The sequence below is a fragment of the Gossypium hirsutum genome, chromosome D02 (genome assembly GCF_007990345.1).
Source record: "Gossypium hirsutum isolate 1008001.06 chromosome D02, Gossypium_hirsutum_v2.1, whole genome shotgun sequence".
NCBI lineage: Eukaryota > Viridiplantae > Streptophyta > Magnoliopsida > Malvales > Malvaceae > Gossypium > Gossypium hirsutum.
The window spans coordinates 42,315,254-42,338,589 of NC_053438.1; the positions used below are offsets into that span (position 1 = coordinate 42,315,254).

At 33.7% G+C, this 23,336-nt stretch overlaps 1 long non-coding RNA gene and 1 other non-coding gene across 2 annotated transcripts; both read right to left on the bottom strand.

Moving 5' to 3' along the window:
- Positions 1-3,298: 3,298 nt before the first annotated feature.
- LOC107908495 (uncharacterized) lies at positions 3,299-5,457 on the bottom strand. Its single transcript, XR_001687055.2, has 2 exons — positions 5,231-5,457; positions 3,299-5,125 (listed from the first exon to the last, which is right to left on the bottom strand). It is a non-coding gene; the product is annotated as an uncharacterized lncRNA (long non-coding RNA).
- On the bottom strand, positions 5,020-5,121 carry LOC121215215 (small nucleolar RNA snoR113). Its single transcript, XR_005910944.1, has one exon. It is a non-coding gene; the product is annotated as a small nucleolar RNA snoR113 (small nucleolar RNA).
- Positions 5,458-23,336: the final 17,879 nt, after the last annotated feature.

Sequence of the window (23,336 nt, forward strand, 5' to 3'; positions counted from 1 at the left end):
AATTATCGGCCAAGAGTAGATTGGTTTTATTGCAGGAAGGAGCACTACAGATAATATTATTATTACTCAGGAAGTGTTTCATTCTATAAGGATTAAGAAAAAGTCTATTAACTGGTTTGCAGTTAAGATTGATCTTGAGAATGCCTATGATCATGTGCGATGAGAGTTTATTGAAGCATCTCTCCAAGCTGCAGGTATTCCAAATTTTTTAATTAATGTTATTATGTTAGCTATCAAAACTTCCACCATGCAAATTTTGTGGAATGACACAACAACACAGAAGTTCCGTCCAACTAAAGGGTACGTCAAGGGTGTCCACTTTCACCGTACCTGTTCATTCTATGTATAGAATGGCTCGACCACAATATCCATTCGAGTGTCAATTCTAGGTGTTGGATGCCTATTCACTTGTCTCAATCAGGTCCTCCCCTGTCTCACCTATTTTTTTGCAGATGGTCTGATTTTGTTTGGCCAAGCAGAAGAGGATCAAGCCACAGTCCTGAAGAGAATCCTAGATAGTTTCTATGTTTTTTTCTGGACATAAGATTAATGCTAATAAAACTAATATTTTTTTCAGATGGTGTGAGGATATGGGGGATAGATTTTACAATCTTCTTGGCTTTCGAAAAGTCCAAAATCTTGGGAAATATTTGGATGTGCCCTTGTTCCATGAAAAAGTAACAAATAACACTTTGTGGTTTGTTGTTGACAAGGTTCAGAGCAAATTGTAATGTTGGGATGCAAGCTCGTTATCTCTAGCTAGTAAGGCTACTCTGGCTCAATCAGTCTTACTGGTGATCCCTAGTTATTTTATGCAATCAATGATGATACCCAAAGGTTAGTGTGAGGAAATTGAACATATGGTGTATCAATTTGTTTGGGGATCTTCGAGTAGTGGCAAGAAAATGGCTTTGATTAGCTAGGAAGATACCTATCAGCCTAAAGATCATGGAGGTATTGGTTTTCGGAAGCTTCAAGATTATAACACGTCTTTTATAATGAATTTAAGGTACAAACTTGTGACAGATTCTAAAACTCTTTGGGTCTAGATTCTCCGAGCTAAATATGAGGTTGCAAAAGTTTGCCCGACTCATTACTGCGCAACAGATGTTTGTTTGTGTGGAGAGCCCTTATAAAGGTTTGGCCACTTACTCGGAGAATCTGCTTTGGTTAGTGAGAGATGGGAAAAGTGTTAGATGCTGGCAGGATTCGTGGGTACTAGGTGTGGGGCCTCTTGTTTGAATGATTCCTAGTCACATGAACCTTGATTTGGACTATGTTTTGAGTGATATGGTTCTTGGTAATGGCACTTGGAATCTAGATTTGTTTCAACTTTGGTTGCCTAAGATGATAATTTGTAAGATTATAGGGATTCCCCCATCGCATTTGGCAGTAGGTACTGATAGAATTATATGGGAAAGTACCTCGACAGGCTCCTTTTCTGTTAAAAGCATATGGCAAACTTGGGGAATCATCTTGGAAACCAAAGTAGGATGTGTAGCACTTTTCCTTTTAAGTTTCAAGGACCCCAGAAGGTTAGATTCTTCATTTGGCTTGCGATCAAGTAGAGGTTGATGAGAAATGTGGAAAGAGTTCGTCGAGGTCTCGAGCACAGTTCATTGTGTAGGGTTTGTGGACATATCTCAGAAGATGTACTACATGCTATCAGGGACTGTAATGCAGTGTGTAACATTTAGAATCTATTAATTCCCACTGATTGACAAGACATTTTATTCTAACAATCTGCAGGACTGGCTCACCTCAAACTTACAAAATCATCATAATTTGGCAATGCTTTTTTGAGATTATTATTTGGTGTATATAGAAGAATCGTAATATCTTCATATTCCAAGATGTTTCTTGGAGTAATGTTGAGTCCATCAAAGTTTTTCATTGTTGGGCCAAACATTTTTCCTCATCTGGTATGACTTTAAATTATTCGACTCAAATTCTGACTTCTTCTATACATTTGGTTGGGAACTAGGCGTGTTTGTATAATGACGGCTTTATCATATATGAAAGTGGTTCTGCTGCTGCAGGGGGAATTGTGAGAAACCGAAATGGGGAGTGAATTTTTAACTTTAATAGATTCTTGGGGAGCTACTCAGTGTTTGAGGCTGAGCTATGGAGAATCTTGGATGATTTAGGTACTTTAATTGATCGGGGTTATGATCACATGATTATTCATACTGATAGTCTTGAAGCAATTAAGATTATTCAAAAGAGTCCGACAGGAAGATTTAACTCGACCTTGATAAAGAGGATTTTTCAAATTGCTGACACAGTTTAATCATTGGAGTGTTTCACATATTTCTAGAGAAGACAATCAAGAGACTGACAAACTGGTCAAGCTGGTACATAGGGAAAGCCATGAGTTGTGAATTTTTAAAGTATCTTCACTTGGGGAATTGGGCTAGTATTTGTAATTTGTGTTTGTTTTTTATCTTCGAAGTCACAAAAAAAATAGTTTGATGTCGGAGAAAAAAAAATACTATCGAAAATAATATTTTAAATAGTTGAAAATGTACCAAGACAAAAACAAATCCGTGTGGGGTAAGCTTTTTATAAATAAAAAATAAAAAGAATAATGCTACATTTGGTACTTGTACTTTCAAAAATATAGTATCTATACTTTAAAAAATTCAATATGATACCTAAACTATTAATACGCATTTTTATTATGATACTTGTACCTTCATAAAATATTCAATGTGGTACTCAAATTATAAATGTGTTTTATTATGGTACCTACTAATAGCACTCTTAGAAAATTTCTAAACCAACCAATGAAAATTCAACACGTAATTTTTTTATCAAATCATCAAGTCCAAACGAATAATATATCATTATGTGAGAAAGTAAATAAAGAAAACACATCAAATTATATTAAAAAACAAATAACTAATCATACAGTTAATAAAAAAAGAAATAAACATTAAACTTACATAAACAAAAACATCATCTTCTATATAAAATTTTCCTTTTTGAAATAATTTTTTTACCATGAAAATACATGTACTTTTATGTAAGTTTACTATTTACTTATTTCTTTATCAACCATATGGTTACTTGTTTTTAAATTTTAATTTTTTATTTAATTTTTTACATAATGTTAAATTATTCATGTAGTCTTTATGATTTGGAAAAAAGATTTTGTGTCGCATTTTTATTGGTTAATTTAGCAATTTACTATCGTTGTTAATAAGTACCATAATGAAACATATATTGATAATTAATGTACCACATTAGACATCTTCAAAGTACATGTAACACATTGGACATTTTACGAAAGTACAAGTACTATAATAAAACATATATTGATAGTTTAAGTACCACATATACATCTTTAAAAGTACAAATATCACATTAAATATTTTGTGAAAGTACAAGTATCAAAAGTGACATTATCCCAAAATAAAACAATAACAATTCTTGTCAGTTTACATTTTATATAAACAGGTTGATATAAGATAATAAAAAATAAAAATAAATCTATTCAAAGGATAATCTTGAATTTTTCTGGAACCAGAAAAAATAACCACCCCAGCTAATTTTGTAGGATAACTTGTAAGCCAATTGATAAATGAACGAAAAGAAGAATTATGAATAGCGAAAAGTTACATCTAATAATCTTTTTTTTTTGGTATTGTACATATTTTTCGTTTAACAAAAATTATGCATATTGACATATAAGACCAGAGACTATAAAATAACTAAAATGATCATGGCTTAAGCATTAAAATAAAATTTACCTTTGTGCATTAAATTGCAGTACATTTCGGTGTATTCTTTTCCAACATGACCAGGTTGCTTGCAAAGTTAACATCTAGTTATTGTTTGACCCTCTTTGATATCCATCTCAATTCTAATGCATGGAGACTTTGGTCGGTCCTTTTCTGAAGATCCAGGACTTGAGGGATATTCGGATCGTCCGTTAAACTTCATGAAGGATTGAAATCAACAGAGGTGCCTAACTTTGAGAGTAATATTAAATGGAACAACAACCTTCTAAGTATTGCCAACTCTAAAGGTCTAATCTTCCACAGACAATCATCATATAGGAACAAGAGAAGTTATGATGTTTATCAAGTTGAACAAACTGTTTCTTATGGCCTTGTTGCATTCTCTAGCTATAGAATGCAGTCATCACTTCAAATGCTCTTACATTTTCTTTTGCGGGTAATAGTCGCATGGTTTGCCCTTATGATAGTAGTTAATTGCAACTCATACACTCTACAAATGTAGGAAAAATCATGTCTTTGTGACAAAGATACATGGCAATTCAATTGGAACCTTTTTTCTTTAGCTTCTATGCATGTAAAGAATCAACAACTATCAAGACCTACATTCATCGATGTGATCTAAATGTCTAACTGCTGATCCTGGACTGAGAGCAAAACAAGGCTTTTAAACATAATTAGTAAAAACAAAAAAGCAGGCAAAACAACACCAGTAGTGTTCCATACATAGCATTGAGGCATAGCCAAAAATGCTTTGTTAGAAGTTGATATATCAGAATTTACATGGAACCATGTGTCAATGATGCAATGCAAAAGGCAATAAAATGCAAAATCTTACAAACCCTACACAATAGCTTGACCAAATCTCTTATAAAGGATGTAATTTGAAGTTCAGAAGAGAACAAGCCTAAACGGAATCATTGCTGATCAGCCGCATAAGATGAAGAAAATGAAGGAATACTTAATTCTTCAAGGGTCAGTTGTAGAATCGGTAAACTAATTCCTAGAACTACAAAGTCTTGATGAGAGTTTGAAGTAGATTTTAGGTTGAATAATTATAAAACTAAGAAATATAAGTTGGGAATATCATGGACAATAGACGAAAGATGGGAAAGAGCATCAAAATTTCAAGTAAATAGAGAAAAGGGAATCCCACACAAATTCAGGGCAGGCTCACCAAAAACAAACCCATGTTTACTATAACCAAAAAAATTGTATTCAAACTAGAAATCCACAGTATAAATATCTCAAGTAAAATAGAAAAAGCGTAGAGAGAAAAGTGGCTCAGCACAAACACCTTATCGCAACAAACATCATACTACTACCACACAAGGGAAGAGCAGTAGCAGCCGTAAGTCCGGCCTTTGTGTCATCACGGCCAATCACTGATTGTTGAAACCAAATAGACGATTCGAAATTAACAGTGAATAAGGAACCATTTAAGATTAAACTCAGTGAAACAAACCACCAAAAGAATGAAATGGGAGTACCAAGTACCAAGCGATGCCTTTGGACTTTTTTCTGGGGCATATGTGGCGTCCTCCACCTTAAGAAGCTTATAACCAGATCTCTCTGTACTTATTTCTAAATGAATTAGGGTTTATTTTGCATTTGGATAAGGAGGTTTGATACATACAGGCCCACAACTAGTTTGTAAGATCCATTAAAGTGCAAACAAGCAGGTTTCAGCATATTTGTATTTAGATTTAGATTTCAATTTATTTTGGATTTGAGAGTTTTTCTTAAGTCGGTAGGAGATGACATCATATATATACAATTACAATTTAAGCAGCTAATTCAATGTAGCATATTTAAAACTTGACATTTATCACATTAATGTGTACGTATTATTAAAAGTTGTAAACTGAATAATAATTTAATTTAACATTTAAATGCTTAAAATTATGTTAATGAAGCATTAAATTTTCATTTGAATAAGAAGATGTTAGTATTCCCTATGACTATGGTTTGTAGTAAAAAAATTACAAAGCATTACATTAAATAAATAAATACGCTAAAAATTGAATATTTACCTAATTGGTTAATACTTTTTTCCACAAGTAAATGTTAAAAAAATTAAATTTAAACACCCCATTCATTATGCTTTAAGTTTATGGGTGTCAATGCTTAATCATTGTTGACTTTTGCTGAACAATTTCATTATCCTAATATTCAGATTTTTGTACTCAAATATTTCCATTAGTTGTGCATTTTTTTTAAGTAATGCGGAAATCATAATTGAGAGTAATATTAACTATTTTATTTTATTAAATTTTTTGTTTTAATTATATTGATTATATTTTAAATTATCATCATTATAAAATTAAATATTTATATTATTTTTACTTTTTTAATAATAATATTTATAATATGTTATGTATAAATTTTAAAATTTAATATAATATACTGTTAGAATTAAGTGACCCGAATCCTTATTTAAATAGAATACAGTGGTAAAATAAAATAAAAGTAAAATCCCTATAGAATTATACTTCTTTTATTTTATTTTAGAATAAGGTTTTTTAAACCTTATTAAACTCCATCTATTTGATATTGATTAGAATAAGGTGTTTCAATCTTACTACACTCCTATTAGAATATGGTTTTACAAGCCTACAAATAGACATAGTCTACTCCTCTTGTAATCATTCGAATTCGACATAGTGAATTTTCTTCTCCTCTACCTGTGATTTTTTCCCAAAAGGGTTTCCACGTGTTCTTTATTTTTATTTCTCTTTTCTTTGTGATATATTGTCATTACCGACATTCTATTTTTTACATATATTTTAATTAATACACACAAGCAACTCGTGCATCGCATGGAGAGAAAAAAAAGTTTATTACTATTATATACATGTTTTTGGTGGAGTGGTAAGACACATTGTATTCATAAGAGAAGAACACAAGTTTAAACATTGAAAACAACATTGTTGGGAGGTACCCACAATCCTATATGTATCGTAAAATGAATATGAATAGAAATAAAGAAAATGTCAACTATAAAATTTTTTAATTTAGTCACTAACATTTTTTAAGTTTGATTTTTTTGTCACTCTGTCTTTAAATAGTTGGGAAGTTTGATGTATTTTTTATTGGCATAATAATGAATTTATCTCTCCAATGTTTACACATTTTATCAATTTGATCTTAATTCTAAAAACTTAACAAGTTTAGGTATTAATATTTACACATTCTATCAATTTAATCTTAATTCTAAAAAATTCAAAAATTGAAAAAAAAATTAAAACATTTATATTTTTTTCAATGAAAAATTATAAAAATACATAAAATAATAAAATACTAAATATTGTTGGGGATCAACCCGTATAAACAACAAGAAAGAAGGAATAGAGAAAACTAAGCACACAAATTTACGTGGAAAAATCCCTCCAATCAAGAGAATAAAAAACCATAGGCAAAGGAGACTTCACTAATGAGCAAACAAACAAAGAATTAAAGATGGAGAAATTCAAAACAAACCTTAACCCAGAATACAAAGCTCTCAGTGGCTAAAAACACAAAATTCCCTTAAAGCTCTCTAAAACTCTCTCTTGATTTTCTCTCTAATGCTGTGTTATGTTCTTCCGATTTTAGGATTGTTATGGCCCTTTAAATAGGCTAAGATTAGAGTTCTAATATGACTATAATATCTTTAATGTAATAAGAGTTTAACTGAGAAAAGTAACCCTGTTAACAGTCTAATACGTAACTACTTTAAGTTTGGAACTCGTCGTATCGTCACGACATTGCCTCTGTTTCGAATGTCGTCGAGTCGTTGCGATGTCGCGTGATTCCTCATTGCAACGTCGCCTCTACTTTGACTCTAATTTAAACAAAAAATGCGAGAAACACTCCACATATATAAATATTTATAATGATAATTTTAAATATACTTAATAATTATTTTAATGATATATAAACTCTTTTATTTTATTTTAATCATTACCATTTTCTTTCTATTGACCATCTCTTTTGACTTAATGATTGAATCATTTACAACTTCAGTTGGTGCTTCAATTTGTTAATAAAATCTATTAATAGTTTCCAATGTTAATGTTCCCACATTACAAAGAGATACATAATATAAATAATATAAATAATAAATTTTATGGAAAAGTATCAAGATAAAGAGACATAATTTTCTATGGAAATGTGTTTTATTACGGAAAAACACACATTGTGCCTTAAAGTAATTGGAAAAGAGTACTAGTAAAATGACTAATTTTTCTTGGTTTATAAATATTGCTTTGTGATTGAATAATCATACAGTTGAGTGCTGGATGAGAGTGAACATGTCCATCGTTGAGAGTTTAGGGTGGTGGTGTAACGCCCTAAAATTTGAGAATTTAATTGTGAGAATCTACAGTAATTAAATTTTTGTATCTGTGATTCTGTGTTCTGCTATTGTGTTAAAAATTGGGAGTTCGAGTCGCATTGTTAGAAGTTTTGTTTTTTGTTTTTTAAAAAAACCCCTATCCGTGTTATATAGTTAAGTGCAATTCTGTGTAAATCTATGTTAAGAATGAACCTGCTGGTTCACTGGTTAAGCATATATTTGTATTCTATCTGGTTCCAAGTTCAAAACCCATTATATGTGATAGAGAAATATTTTTGTTAAACGTCGGGAGGTTGGTTGGTAGTTAATTTAAATCCTTCTGACTAATTCTACCATTTCTTTTCTTTTCTTTTTGTTCTTTCCTTGTTCTTTATTTCCTTTGTTTTTCTTTTTATATTTTTACCTTTTTGTTTGCTTTGATACTTGATTCTACGCTAATTGGGTACATTTACGTTGCTTGTCAAGTCGATTGTACGAGTGCTATGTAAGTTTAGTCGTTATTTCTTTCTATTATTGCAAGTTCATCTTGTTATCGTTATTTCTGTCAAAATGGGGTTGTAACTCGTTTTACTTGAATGTGATGTTTAAGCTCTCAATTGGCTACATTTTAGGTGGGGATCTCACGAGAGACGCTTCTCCGTCACGTTAGTTCCATTTTTGCTGTTGCGTGCAAGGTAGGTGTGCGAAATTGAGTTGGGGTTTTTATCGAAACCTTCGACATGACCTTTGGCATTATGTCGATTTTAGCGTTGAATTGAGAATGATAGTGAAATTGATTAGTGGATGGTCATATTAGTTTCGGGGATACTCTTACATCGTTTTGGCATCAAAACAACTTCAGATGCGTGTCGAAAACCTTAAATTTCACGAGTTTCGGTCGTCAAAAAATGTGGCTGTCGACACCACATGGGTGTGTGTCCAGGCTGTGTGAGCCACACATCCGTGTGCCAAGCCGTGTAACTCACTGTTCATCGATTTGGAGCCACACGAGCGTGTGTTCAGGCCGTGTGTGGCCATATTAGTGTAGATTTCACACGGGAAAAGGACACGAGCATATGTCTAGGCCATGTAACTCACTGTTTGTTTCTTAGGACCACATGGGAAAGCACACGGGTGTGTGCCCAGGCCGTGTGAGTTACACGAATAAGGACACAGCTGTGTGTCCAGGCCATGTAACTCTCTGTTTATGTTTTATAACCACACAGGTAGAGGACATGGACGTGTGCCTAGGTCATGTGAGCCACACGGGTAAGGACATGGGCGTGTGTCTTGGCCGTGTGGCATATAAAAAGGGTCCGAAACCCGTTTTTGAGGTTGTAAATGTTGTCTAAGACTGATATTGATTTTCCCACTGTAGGAATGATCTGGATTTGACTGAATGAGAACTCTCTAATACTCTGTGACAGACATATGAATACCATAACTTTATGTGTACTGTGATACTTAATCTAATATTAAACTGTGTTATCTACTTGTGAAACAATTTAGAATAAATGAATACATACCATGGATATCTGCACTCTACATCTGCATGGGTTCGGATATTGTGAATAAAGAAGTAATCTGCTTTAAACTAGTGGCAAGCCACCATGTGCATAATTTCGATTCTGGAGCTTTCTTACATTACGATCTAGCAGCTAAACTACGTTTCAGTAAACGTGTTAGACAGACACTTTATGGTGTGTAGGGTTGGATGGGCAGTAAACGCCAGTGAATGCCTTTAACGGTGTGTTGGGATGGCCAAAGATAGTGTGTAGTGGATGGGGTTTAGGGATATATCTTGAATATGAACTAGAAATGCTTCTGTTACCAAATAAAATCTTTGAATCTGGAAACTATTTGATAAATGTATTTTAATTGAATAAACTTCTTTTACGCACTGAGTTCACAACTCACTTTGTTATTAATTGGATTTCAGGTGGTTCTCAGACTTGAATGGGGGCGCCGCTGGAGCTCGGTCAAGCTTTTATCTTTATTCTAAATACTACTATTAGGAATTCACATATTCTAAGATATTATGATGTTTTGGGAGATTATACACTTAGTTGGTTGCTGTGTTGGTTATTTTGTGTTAAATGGTTCATTTTAACTATGCTATAAATGTGGTGTTTTAATATCGTTGATGTAACTCTCTGGACTTGGTCTGGACGTTTAGGTCGGGTTTAGGGTGTTACAGGTGGGATGTTGGATTTGGTGTCCGTAGTGTTTTCATTTATATACACTTGTATTTTTCAAAAAAATTGGTTAAATAAAAATATTCATTAATTACATTAATATCTTTTCTATAGTATCCTCAATGGTTTTTACACACAAAGCAGAATAGAAGTCAGTATTGGTTCATTAGTTATTTAAAGTTTAACTAATACTAAGTGACATTACGTGGTCGGATCGTAATATGAAAAGACAACTTGTATTAATAAATGAACCTAAACATGTCCTTAGTCTAATCGAAAATGAGCAAACCAATTGAAAGACTAATACGTCGTCTATCAAGTCCAATTGGGGAGATGTTTTGTCTTGAACATCGGAGTAGATGATTCCTAGAAGGTAGAAACATAAATGTGACTGATTGAATGACAGTACATCAAACATGATCCAAGTAAAATAGATCCTAAATTTGTTTTTGTATTTATTCACTTGTGACATTCATAGTTTGACATGCATCAATCCTGAATGGATGATGTGTTATGTGTGCGTGACTCGTATATTTTGATGTAAGTAAAAGCCTGAGTTCAAACAGATAAGGAATCGAAAACTTCTGCGTTGGGCATATAACTTCTGCAGTATGTAGCATCATTCACAATAATGGAACTCATAGCCCAAGAAATGAATAAATGCTATCCTCTCAATGGTATTACATGATAGATGAAAAGTAAACGTGACCATGGGTCATTTGTCTTTGTGATAAACAACTTGATTACTATTTGATAATAATTGACTTTTCATGAAGAAAGATGTAATTGCTACCATGAGATAAAATAGGATCATATTGGGAGAACGAATTTATCGTAAAGAGATTAAGGATATTCTATGTGGGTAACACACTTATGAAAAAGGTCATTGAATGAGCATTGGTTGAGTAGCTCTTGTAATGATGTGTAATTAGGGAGAGCTCAGTCACGATACTATAATGGAATGACTTCATGACTAAATGAGTTTACAATTAATAGGTGAAAAGCTAAAACTTAATTATAAATCATTTCAACCTTAATTACATATTTCCAATCGGTCCCTCAGCTAGCTCGTTGAAACCAAAAATGAATTACTTATAGAATCAAATGAACATAAATAGATAGAAATGATAAAGTTAAAGAAATGAGTCGCATTCAGAAATGAATGTTTTTTCTTACTATGGAAATGACTTGAGAATTAATTTTAGTTTTATGAATTATTGTTTAATCAAATAATTGAAGTTCAAAAATGAAATTAACTTAATTGGTCATTGTGAATATGTTGAATATGAAAATTAAATATATTTTCTCATAGATTCTTTTACAGTAAATTTGCCGCGATTTTAACAAAATTAAATTTGGGTTAAGAAAATTATTTAATTTGAAAATTAATAAATCTAAGTAAATTAATTTAATAAATAATATTTTTTGGAACTAGAAAAACATGTGTTGGTTTGTATTAAATTATAAAGTGTTAGGTTAAAAGTCCAGGAATCATATATAATTGGACCAACTACAGGAGAGGACCAAAAATCTCTCATAATACATATGAGCGGCAACAACTCTAGTATATTTACTAGGTGATAACTCAAAATTATATAGACATTTAGAACATCTTCTGACTAATAATTCATGCAAATTTTGAGTATTTTAATAGCAATTTTTTTAGTTTTATTACAAATTTGTAAAGCAAGACAAAATTAAAGATAAATTTGTAATCTTACTTATTTACATGTTAATTTGACATATTTTTTTTCCGATTTGATGCAATTTGGTGCAATAGGAGAAAAGTTAGTCTTAAAGCTCACCTATTCGATGCTCGATGCCGTAGCTTTCTTGCAACAGAGGCCATGCAGATGTAGGTTGATGGCTGATCAGCATGGGGTATCCTAAATTCATATCTTGGACTCTCAAATTAATTTTGACCCAACTCACAATTGGATCATTGAAGTGGACAAGTCTATAGTCAAATTTTAAGCCCAAGCCGTCCAATAAGGAAGGAAAAAACCCAATTCGACTATAGGAAGTCCAAGCATCCATAAAAATAACTAATTTAGGTACCTAAGACTTGGTAAAATGCTGTAAATTAGCGACAAAAATTTTCCCATGTGACCGTTCAACTCCTTCCCATGAATCAAGCATGAGTTAGCTAAATTTAACAAAGCCATCCACCTTCCTTCCTTAACACAAGGGGCCAACCATGCATGAGAGAAAAAAAAAGGAGATTATCATGCTAAAAATAGAAAACTCAAGCGGCTCCTCACTAGTATAAATAAAATGGCATTTACTCTCCATTTCATTCATTCATCCCTCACTCACCATCTCTTTTCTCTTTTTTCACTTCCTATTTTCTATTCTTCAAAGAGTGTTTGCAAGGCTTTGAGAGTAACCCCATTCAGCCATATTAAGATTTTTTGAGCTTGGTTGTCACGAGAAGAAGTAAATAACGAAGGAGCAGCAAAGTGAGTTGTGCCCCGGAGAACTACTGGAAACTACTTGGCATTTCTTTTCCCTTCAATTTTTTTTGTTCAATTCTAGAAACATGATTGCAACTAAGTTTTGTGCTTTTAATATAATCATGATTGCTTAATTTTGTTGGTTCTAGAATTATTTGAATTCTGTATCTTAGATTATTTATTTTTGTTAAAGATTTTTTGTGCATTTGATCTATTTCATTTAGATAAAACCATGATCATGTTATTAGTGCATTACAATGTAGGGATGCAGTTGAATTAATTATTAAATTAGAACCAGATTGTAATTAATTGACACAATATATGAATGGTGCATGTCTGATCTTTTTATGATGAAATTATGTCAAATTAGTAATAATATCTAAAGAACTTTATTACCTTGCATAACCCTAGGATTAATGTGATTAAACTGTTTTAGCATAGAAATATTATTGTTACCTCACATAATTTGATTTTTGCTTATTAAAACACTAAGTTGATTGAACATAGACATATGCTAGAAACCTTAATAATTTAATAAGTGTGATTTATTAGACGATGCCTGGAAAGGTAATCTTGAAGTTGGACTTGGCATAGAAGTATGCAAAGAGACCAAAAGATTAAGCTTAAGTCTTTGAGAGAAGCTGAACACTCATAAAATCAAGGCTAGTAAATTATCAATATGCCACGGAATCTCCATAATATCTTTTAACATTATTTAAATAATTCTAAACTAGGAACAAAAATTATTCTAACACATGCATGCAATTGTGATTAACTCTTAAAAAGTTGCATACTTATTCTTTCCATGTTTATTTTAATTTTAAGAATACTTAGTTTAGTTTTAGTATAATTAGAAATCCATCACATTTTAGTTTATTTTATCACAAACCAATTTGCTAAGTATTAATTTTGCAATATTTGATTTGCATAAATAGTCTATGTGGAAACGATAACTCTTATTCACTACTCTATTACTTATCAACAACTATGTACACTTGCACATCAATAGAATAATTCTGAGACACTAGGGTTTGCTAGCCCCCTCTCCTAGTTAAACTAGGGTCTGCTGGCCCCCTCTCGTAGTTTTCCTATATCTCCCTATTAATAGATGTCACTTGTAGGTAGAGGTGATCATGGGCCGGGCCGGGCCCAACAAAAATTTTCAGCCCACTTTCTAGGCCCGGCCCTGCCTGAAATATGGGCCTGAAATTTTGTCCAAGCTCAGCCCGAGAAAAAATCCCTAAGCCCGAGCCCGGCCCAGCCCGGCCCTTTTTTAGTAAATTAACTCATGCAAAACAAAATCAACTCAATTAAACAACAGTTTTGACTCCTAAAATTAAATGAAAGAAAGAACATAAAAAAAGCTTAAAATTGAACCAATAAAAAGTACTTAAATTCTAATGCAATTAAGTATCCACAACTGATTTTGAACTTTTAAACTCAAACAACTTGAGCCATCAAGCAATTCTAGATGATATATTTAGTTTCATAACTCGCAATCACATGAATATCAAGTGACCATCTCAATGCCATGTTAAACTAACATCATCAAATTAGATTGATTAACACTATCACATGTTTTAAATAGCTCATGTGCTTAATTCAAAGTCAACAACTAAGTGAAACTTATAATAGCATCAAAATTCAAGAACCATTTTAAATTTAAGGAATGAAAGGATCTGCAAACCTTATTTATTTAAATGAAGCCCAATTAAAATGTTAGAGAACACACACATACAGAGTGCAAATTTTAAATGCTGCCCATTCTATTTAGCCAATGAAGAGAAATTTTAAATGCAGTCAATCGCTCATAACGTGCACGATCATCTAAAACCTACATAAGAAAACAAACTGTTAATAAAAGCATTTATATATATACAAAATAAGTTAATATGAAAGACAATTTAACCGGTTAAATAAAATCAAACCTCAACTATCTACATAACATCATGGTTGGCAGCTAAATCTTCTGAGCCAATCACAACTTGAAAACAAATTTATTACTTTCTCAAATATATAAGAAACTATGACAACACCATCAAGCATTCAGATAATTACCTTAACAGGATTAGGGTCCATGTACTCCTGAGCTAACCAATGAACCGCTGCAGGCCATGTAGCACTGAACATTACCATCTGATGAGCTGCAAAGGTTAAAAGCAACATGAGGATTTCCAACCTAATTGCTCATGAATTATTCTATCAAGATACAGAACAATATTTTTTTAGCTTGATTGAACCTTAATGGTATAGTTTTTACGTAAATAAAAATGTTACAAAGAATAAAGATGTTGCAAAGAATACTATACTAGTAGAAGCCGTAGGTTATGACTTGATCCAATAGAGTCAGAACACCTTTCTATCTAAAAGGAATGGTGCTCGATGAAACGATCCAAATTCCACACTATGCTGTGGGCTGGGGAGGGAGCTGCTCTGCGAAACTGGGCGTTCAATGTTCTTATGGGGGAACCATACTAGAAAGAGCCTTCAAAAAAGAATGAGTGAGTGATGGGCAACCTTAGTCTATATGTTGCTTGTGAGCCGCCAAGTACCAGTCTTGCAACGCGTTAAAGGTTTGGTCCTTCACTTGCTGATTGTTCGCGAGTCGAACTCACTCTCTTGCCACGCCTTTCACTCACTCGCTTTAGTCGGACTCAATCACTCTTTTTATTGCAAAGAATAATATGTATACACCGTACCGAATGTGTTGAAGTATAGTTTGTAAAAATGTATCAAACTTTTGACACTAGTACGAAATGAGCATATAACTCTTCCATTATGCAAAAATAATATTTAAAGAATATGAAGATTGTAAAATATAATTTGCGATTCATAAACAGAATAAATATGCAGCAGGGCAGGTTAAAATATTTTACTGAACATACCTATCTATAGTGCAGCCAAGAACATAGAGCTAAAGAGGCAAAGTGATAGAGGGTTGCGCGCGGACCAAGATCAAGTTGCCAAGTCACAAGAAAATTCCTAGGAAAGCTTTAGACAATCGGATTTGAAACAAAACAAAGAAATCAAACTTATCAGTATCAGATCTGAAACGAAAACCCTAAAACCATGGATAATTAGCTAATAATCAGAACACGAATTAATATGGTTCCTTGTAGGCCAAGAAACGAGATCTAAATAGCAAGAATGACTCTCCAAGCCGAATATGACTTGGAGAAAACAAAACAGCAAGTTAAACTCAAGTGATTAAGAAACCAAATCAAAATAGGAAATAGAGTACTTGGGCGGCAAGAAATCTGAAAAAAAAAATTAATGAACGGTTCTTGATGTCAAATGTGGTGCAAAGATAGATCTTGAACATGGGAATGGTCGAAACGAACAAGAACAATAAAATCTGAAATGAAACAGCAAGACCAATGTAGAATCAATTAGATCTGAAATTAAAATAATCAAAACAATAAAAAAGGGGTTTGGACGGCAAGAAAGATGGGTTTAGAGAATCAAAACGTTTCTTGATGTCCAAGGGTGGTGCCGATCAGATTCTTGAAGGTTGAACGAGGCTGGAAACGCAATAAGAGAACTTAAACAAGTTAGATAATGAGATTGACATAAGTAGAAATTAAAAAAGAGATTGAACGGCAAGAAAATAAAGATAAAGTCCTAAGAAGCCTTGAAATCGATAAAGATTTCACAACTCCCTTCAAACGGCTCTAATCTCCCCTCCAATAAAGAACAATGGCAAGAAGAAGGCTGAAGATGGCTCCCACAATCTAAAAGATTGTTAAAACTACTTCTAAAGAAAACTCAAGAGAAAATTCTTGGAGAAAAACTCAAGAGAATTTGCAAGCAATCAAAATCTGATTTCAAGTGTATTGTTGTGTGTATGGCCGGCCAAGCCTTACATATATATAGGCCTCTATTATTTTCCTAACCCTATTAGAACACTAAAACTAAAAAAACTCCTAATTATTTGATTTAAAGGGAAATTCGGCCAAGGGATTTTAATTGGGCCTCTTGGACTGAATATTTACATAGTAATTAATTTATAAAGTCTAAAATTGAAACTAAGTATTTAAAGAATTAAATTTTACAAATTGGGCCAGTTTGACAATTTGGCCTGATTTTCAACTAAGTCTCATTTAACTTTCTGGATTGGGCTTGGATCATCTTATTAGGCCTTGCCTTCAAGAACTTGGGCTTGTAGTCCGTTTCTTACTGAAATTGGTTCATTGATGCTCGTAACAGAGATACAATGTGCCTTAGCTGCAAGATTTGGTTTCTTGGACCAAGACTTCCAAGATTTGAAATCTTGATTTTCTTGATTCTTGAAATCGCTCCAAACAGTAAAATTGGATCAAGATTCGGTTTCTTGATTTTCTTGAAAACAAGAAAGTGAATCTTGATTTTCTTTTTCCTTCGTGTACGCATCTAAGGCGTTGCTAATAAATTCTTGAATGGTTTCATTTAGTTTTGAACGCATTTGTCTGGCCTTTGACCTCGTTATTGGGCCTTGTGGTAATTTGAGCCCATCACGTTCCTGAGCTTGAATTGGGCCTTTGTGACTCGTATCATTCCCCCTTCCTCAAAAAGATTCATCCTCGAATCTGAAAAATCAAATGGAGATAAGTCAGCCACATTGAAAGTAGAACTTACATTGTACGCACTGGGTAGATCAATTTTGTAGGCATTATCGTTGATCTGCTCGAGTACTTGGAAAGGCCCATCGCCCCTTGGGTCTAACTTGGTCTTTCTTTTTGTAGGAAATCATTCTTTCCTCATATGGACCTAAACCCAATCTTTGGGTTCAAGGACAACCCGTTTGTGCCCCTTGTTTGCTTTGTTGGTGTTGACGTCATTTGTTTTGGCTATTCGTTGCCTAGCCTTCTCGTGTAAGGATTTCACCAACTCAGCTTTCTGTTCGCTATCTAAATTAACAATATGTTCAAGTGGTAATGGCGCAAGATCAAGTATTGTTAGTGGGTTAAAACCATAAACAAGTTCAAATGGAGAATAACCAGTTGTAGAATGAATAGACCTATTATATGCAAATTCAAAAAATGGTAGACAGTCTTCCCAATTTTTAATGTTCTTTCCCACAACAGATCGTAATAAGGCTCCTAGGATGCGATTAACTACCTCAGTTTGGCCATCGGTTTGGGGGTGACATGTAGTTGAATAAAGTAATTTTGTACCAAGCTTACCCCACAATACCTTCCAAAAGTGGCTAAGGAATTTGACATCTCTGTCAGAAATAATTGTTTTAGGGATGCCATGAAGTCTTACCACCTCTTTAAAAATAAGTTTACCACATGTGTAGCATCATCTGTTTTGTGACAAGGAATAAAATGTGCCATATTTGAAAACCTGTCAACAACAACAAATATACTATCTCTTCCTTTCTTAGTTCGAGGCAAACCTAGAATAAAATCAATGGATAAGTCTACCCATGGTGAAGTAGGAATTGGTAAATCAGTGTAAAGGCCATGAGGCATTACCTTAGATTTTGCTTGTTTACATGTAATGCACTTAGAACATACCTTTTCGACATCCTTCTTCATATGTGGCCAATGGAAGTGTTCTTGCAAGATGTCTAGTGTTTTGGCCACTTCAAAATGTCTCATTAAACCCCCACTATGGGCCTCATGCATCAATAAGTCTCGCATGGAACACTTTGGTATGCATAACCTGTTTATACGAAAAAGAAAGCCATTTACGAGATAAAACTTCTCAAAAGTAGTATGTCCATAATTTCTATAGATATGGCCGAAATCAGCATCATCATTATATAATTCCTTAATATGCTCAAACCCTAATACCTTAGCATTCAATGTAGTTATTAAAGCATATCGTCTAGACAAAGCATCCGCAACTACATTATCTTTACCTGTTTTATATTTTATCACATAAGGGAATGTTTCAATGAATTCTACCCATCGGGCATGCCGTTTACTCAACTTACCTTGTCCCATTAACCACTTGAGGGATTCATGATCTGTATGTATGAAAAATTCCTTGGGCAACAAATAATGTTGCCATACTTGAAGTGCACGAACCAATGCCAAAAGTTCTTTATCATAAGTTGAGTAGTTTAATTGTGCACCATTCAATTTTTCACAAAAATAAGCAGTTGGTTGCTTATCTTGCATTAAAACGGCGCCAATGCCAATTCCTGAAGCATCACACTCAAGTTCAAAAGTATTAGTAAAATCAGGTAATTTAAGAAGAGGAGCAGAGCATAACTTAGTTTTTAGGGTCTGAAAAGCCTTTTCTTGAGTTTCACCCCATTTGAAACCCTCAGATTTTTTTATAACCTCTGTTAATGGGGCAGCAATAATGGAGAAATCTTTCACAAATCATCTATAAAAAATAGCTAAACCATGGAAAGATCTCACCTCATTCACCGATTTAGGAGTCGGTCGCTCCTTGATTGCCTTGACTTTGTCCTCATCGACATGAATACCTTGAGCATTGACTATGAAACCTAAAAATATTAGCTTATCACAACAAAATATGCATTTATCAAGGTTGGCAAACAATTTTTCAGCTCGTAGAATATCTAAAACGGTTCTAACAGGGAAAACATGATCATCTAATGTCTTTGAGTAAATTAAAATATCATCAAAGTAAACTATTACAAATTTACCCAAGTGAAGCCTTAAAACGTGATTCATTAATCTCATAAACGTACTTGGTGCATTAGTAAGGCCGAAAGGCATAACTAACCATTCATACAATCCAAATTTTGTTTTAAAGGTCGTTTTCCATTAATCCACTTCCCTCATTCGAATTTGATGATAACCGCTTTTTAAATCAATTTTAGTAAATATAATTGAACCATGTAATTCATCAAGCATATCGTCAAGTCTAGGAATTGGATGTCTATACTTTACCATTATTTTTTTGATTGGGCGGTAATCAACACACATTCTATACGTACCACCTTTCTTCGGTACCAATAAGACAGGAACGGCACAAGGGCTTAGGCTCTCTCAAAATGTACCCTTTGTCTAGTAATTTCTCAACTTGCCTTTGCAATTCCTTTGTCTCCTCGAGATTGCTTCATAGGCTGGTCGATTTGGTATTGAAGCTCTGGGTACTAAGTCAATTTGATGCTCTATCCCATGTAAAGGTGGTAAACCTTTAGAGGCCTCACTAAAAACATCCTCATAATCCTGCAAAAGACACTGAAACACACTAGGCAAATTTTCATTAATGTTAGATAAAGATAAATAGTTTTGCCTAAACCTCACAATGATACAAGGCGATTTATTGGGTAGGGCTCTCCGTACATCTTTTTTTGTTGCCATCAAATTTTTCACTCTAGTTTTATCACTTGCGGATTCACTCACCTTTAGGCCATTTAAATTTTGACTTTTTTCACTACTAGCCTCTTTTCTCTCTGTCTTTTGTATTTATCCTTTCTCCCTTACCCCCTCACAAAATTTCATCATCTTTAATTGATCTCTGTATACATCATTGGGATTTAAAGGAGCAAAAGTGAATTTTCGACCTTTAAACACAAGTGAGTATCTATTGAGCTTACCTTGGTGTGTAACATCACGATCAAATTGCCAAGGCCGTCCAAGGAGCAAGTGTGCCGCATGCATTGGGACCACATCACACCATACCTCATCCTCATAATTCCCGAGCTTAAAAGTGACCAAAGACTATTTTGTAACTTTAACTTCCAAACATTCATTAAGCCATTGAAGGTGATATGGGTTAGGGTGTTTGGTACAAGGTAACTTTAAAGAATCCACCAAATAACTACTCACTATATTCGAACAACTCCCACTATCAATAACAAGTGAACATAAGTTGCCTTTTATAAAACACCGAGAATGGAAAATATTGGTCCTTTGGTTATCAACATCATCTCTCATCTGGATGTTAAGGGTGCGGCGAACTACAAGGCATTGAAAATCAGTAAAGTCCCCTTCTTTTGGTGGTTCAACCAACTCTTCTCCATTATCACTGTCATCCACAAGTTCAGGCATATCTTGATCTGTTTTATCGGAATCGGAAGTGTACTCACCATTATCTTTCATAAGAAGTAATCTCGTGTTAGGGCATTCCCTACTATAATGACCACGCCCTTTGCACTTGAAACATTCAATCTCACGAGTCCTCTTCACATTCGAATTGCCTAAATTGGGCTGCTTAGAAGGTGGTTGCGTTTTAACAAGACCCCCTTTTTTCTATTCTGATTACTTACTTCCATTACTCAAAGAAGACTTATTAGTAGCAAAAGGTGATTTCAAACTTTTAAAATCAGAATTGGAAGTGTTACCTCTGTAATATTGCGAAGTAGAGAAGGAACCAAACCTTTGTTCCTTTAATTGTTGCTCGATCTCAATGGCTTTATGAACTGCTTCTTCTAAATCAATTTAAGTTTGTAGCCTCAATGTATTGGCCTATTCAAACCATCAATAAATCGAACCATAGTTGTTTCATCATTCTCCTCCACATTAGCTCTCTGAATGAGCATCTCCATCTCCTTAAAGTATTCATCCACTGTCCTACTACCTTGAATAAGTCGTCTAAGCTTTGTTTTAATCTCTCTATAGTAATGAGGCAGAATAAATCTTTTATGCATAATTTGTTTCAATTCCTCCCACGTCGTAATCTCACCTTCATAATTCCTATGACGATTTACCCCAAGTTGAGTCCACCAACTTAATGCATAATCTGAAAACTCCAGTGTTGCTAACGCTACCTTTTCATCATCCAGACATTTATAATAGCGGAACATAAGCCCAATTTTAGATTCCCATTCACAATAAGCTTCTGGATCATTCTTACCACGAAATTGAGGAATTGTGAACTTTGGTTTTGCCAAAGGGGGTTGCCCACGATCATGAAAATCATAGTCAGTTCTAGAGACACGTCTAGGAGCACGCCTATGAGCAGGAGGCTGATTATCCACATCTTCTTTAATTGGACCCCGATACTGAGGCTCTTGATCCAATCGCATCTCATTGATAGTAGCATTCAATCTTCGAAGTAAGGCCGCCTGTTCGTCTAATTGTTGTTGGAACTTTGTGAATGCATCATGGTCATCATTATGGTCATTATCAACTTGACCAATCCTAGACATTTTTTTTCCAAAAACCTGCAAAACAAACACTCAACACTCAAAAAGGAAAATTAGCAAACCTCACCGTTAATCACTCAAAAAGAAAAATCAAATTCTCAAAGAGGTAGAATTCAGTCTTGTGAGTTCTTTAGTAGAGTCTATATCAATCAATTAGAAAGTGTATGAACCGAAACTACCAAAGAATCCTAATTTGCACTAGGAGTCCAAAAAATGACGAGACACCAATTGATTCGTGTTGCACCGAGGAAAAATTGTGCACACGTTTAAATCCTACTAACACAAGAAACAAGAAGGTGTTAGATATTGCAAAGGGAGAATAAAAAGAAAACAAATGAAAACCTACAGCTAAGAATCAATAAAAATTGCTGAAACCTGAAAACCCGAAAAACTGTGGAGTAACTTGACAACTTCGTTCGAGGTGTTCCTAATCTCCAAAAATCACAAAATTTAAACTGGAATGTCCTTAAATATTTTATTTTTGATCTGGAAAGTTTCGACACTAAACTCAACCCACTGAATATTTTTTTTAAATTTTTACTTGATTTAATATTTTTCAATTTTTTTTGACTTTTTCTACTGATTTTTTTTGCGGGAAATATTTTTTAATATTCTATCACAGTGCCACAAATATGCATGTAAAATTTCAGACCAATCGGTAAACATTTACCCACTCAAATGAATTTTTTTCCAAAATTTTTTCTGGGTAAAATCTGTTGTTTAATTTTTTTAAAAGAACATCAGTTTAGAAATCACCCAAGAACACCAAAACGCTCAAAATCTGATACCAAATGATATAGGGTTGCGTGCGGACCAAGATCGAGTTGCCAAGTCACGAGAAAATTTCTAGGAAAGCTTTAGACAATCGGATCTGAAACGAAACAAAGAAATCAAACTTATCAGTATCAGATCTGAAATGAAAACCCTAAAACCATGGATAATTAGCTAATAATCAGAACATGAATTAATATGGTTCCTTGGAGGCCAAGAAACAAGATCTAAATAGCAAGAATGACTCTCCAAGCCGAATATGACCTGGAGAAAACGAAACAGCAAGTTAAACTCAAGTGATTAAGAAACCAAATCAGAATAGGAAATAGAGTACTTGGGCGGCAAGAAATCTGAAAAAAAGTATGATTAACGAACGGTTCTTGATGTCAAATGTGGTGCAAAGATAGATCTTGAACTTTGGGAATGGTCGAAACGAATAAGAACAATAAAATCTGAAATGAAACAGCAAGACCAATGTAGAATCAATTAGATCTGAGATTAAAATAATCAAAACAATAAAAGAGGGGTTTGGACGGCAAGAAAGATGGGTTTGGAAAATCAAAATGTTGCTTGATGTCCAAGGGTGGTGCCGATCAGATTCTTGAAGGTTGAACGGGGCTGGAAACGCAATAAGAGAACTTAAACAAGTTAGATAATGAAATCGACACAAGCAGAAATTAAAAAAGAGATTGAACAACAAGAAAATAAAGATAAAGTCCTAAGAAGCCTTGAAATCGATAAAGATTTCACAACTCCCTTCAAACGGCTCTGATCTCCCTCCAATGAAGAACAATTGCAAGAAGAAGG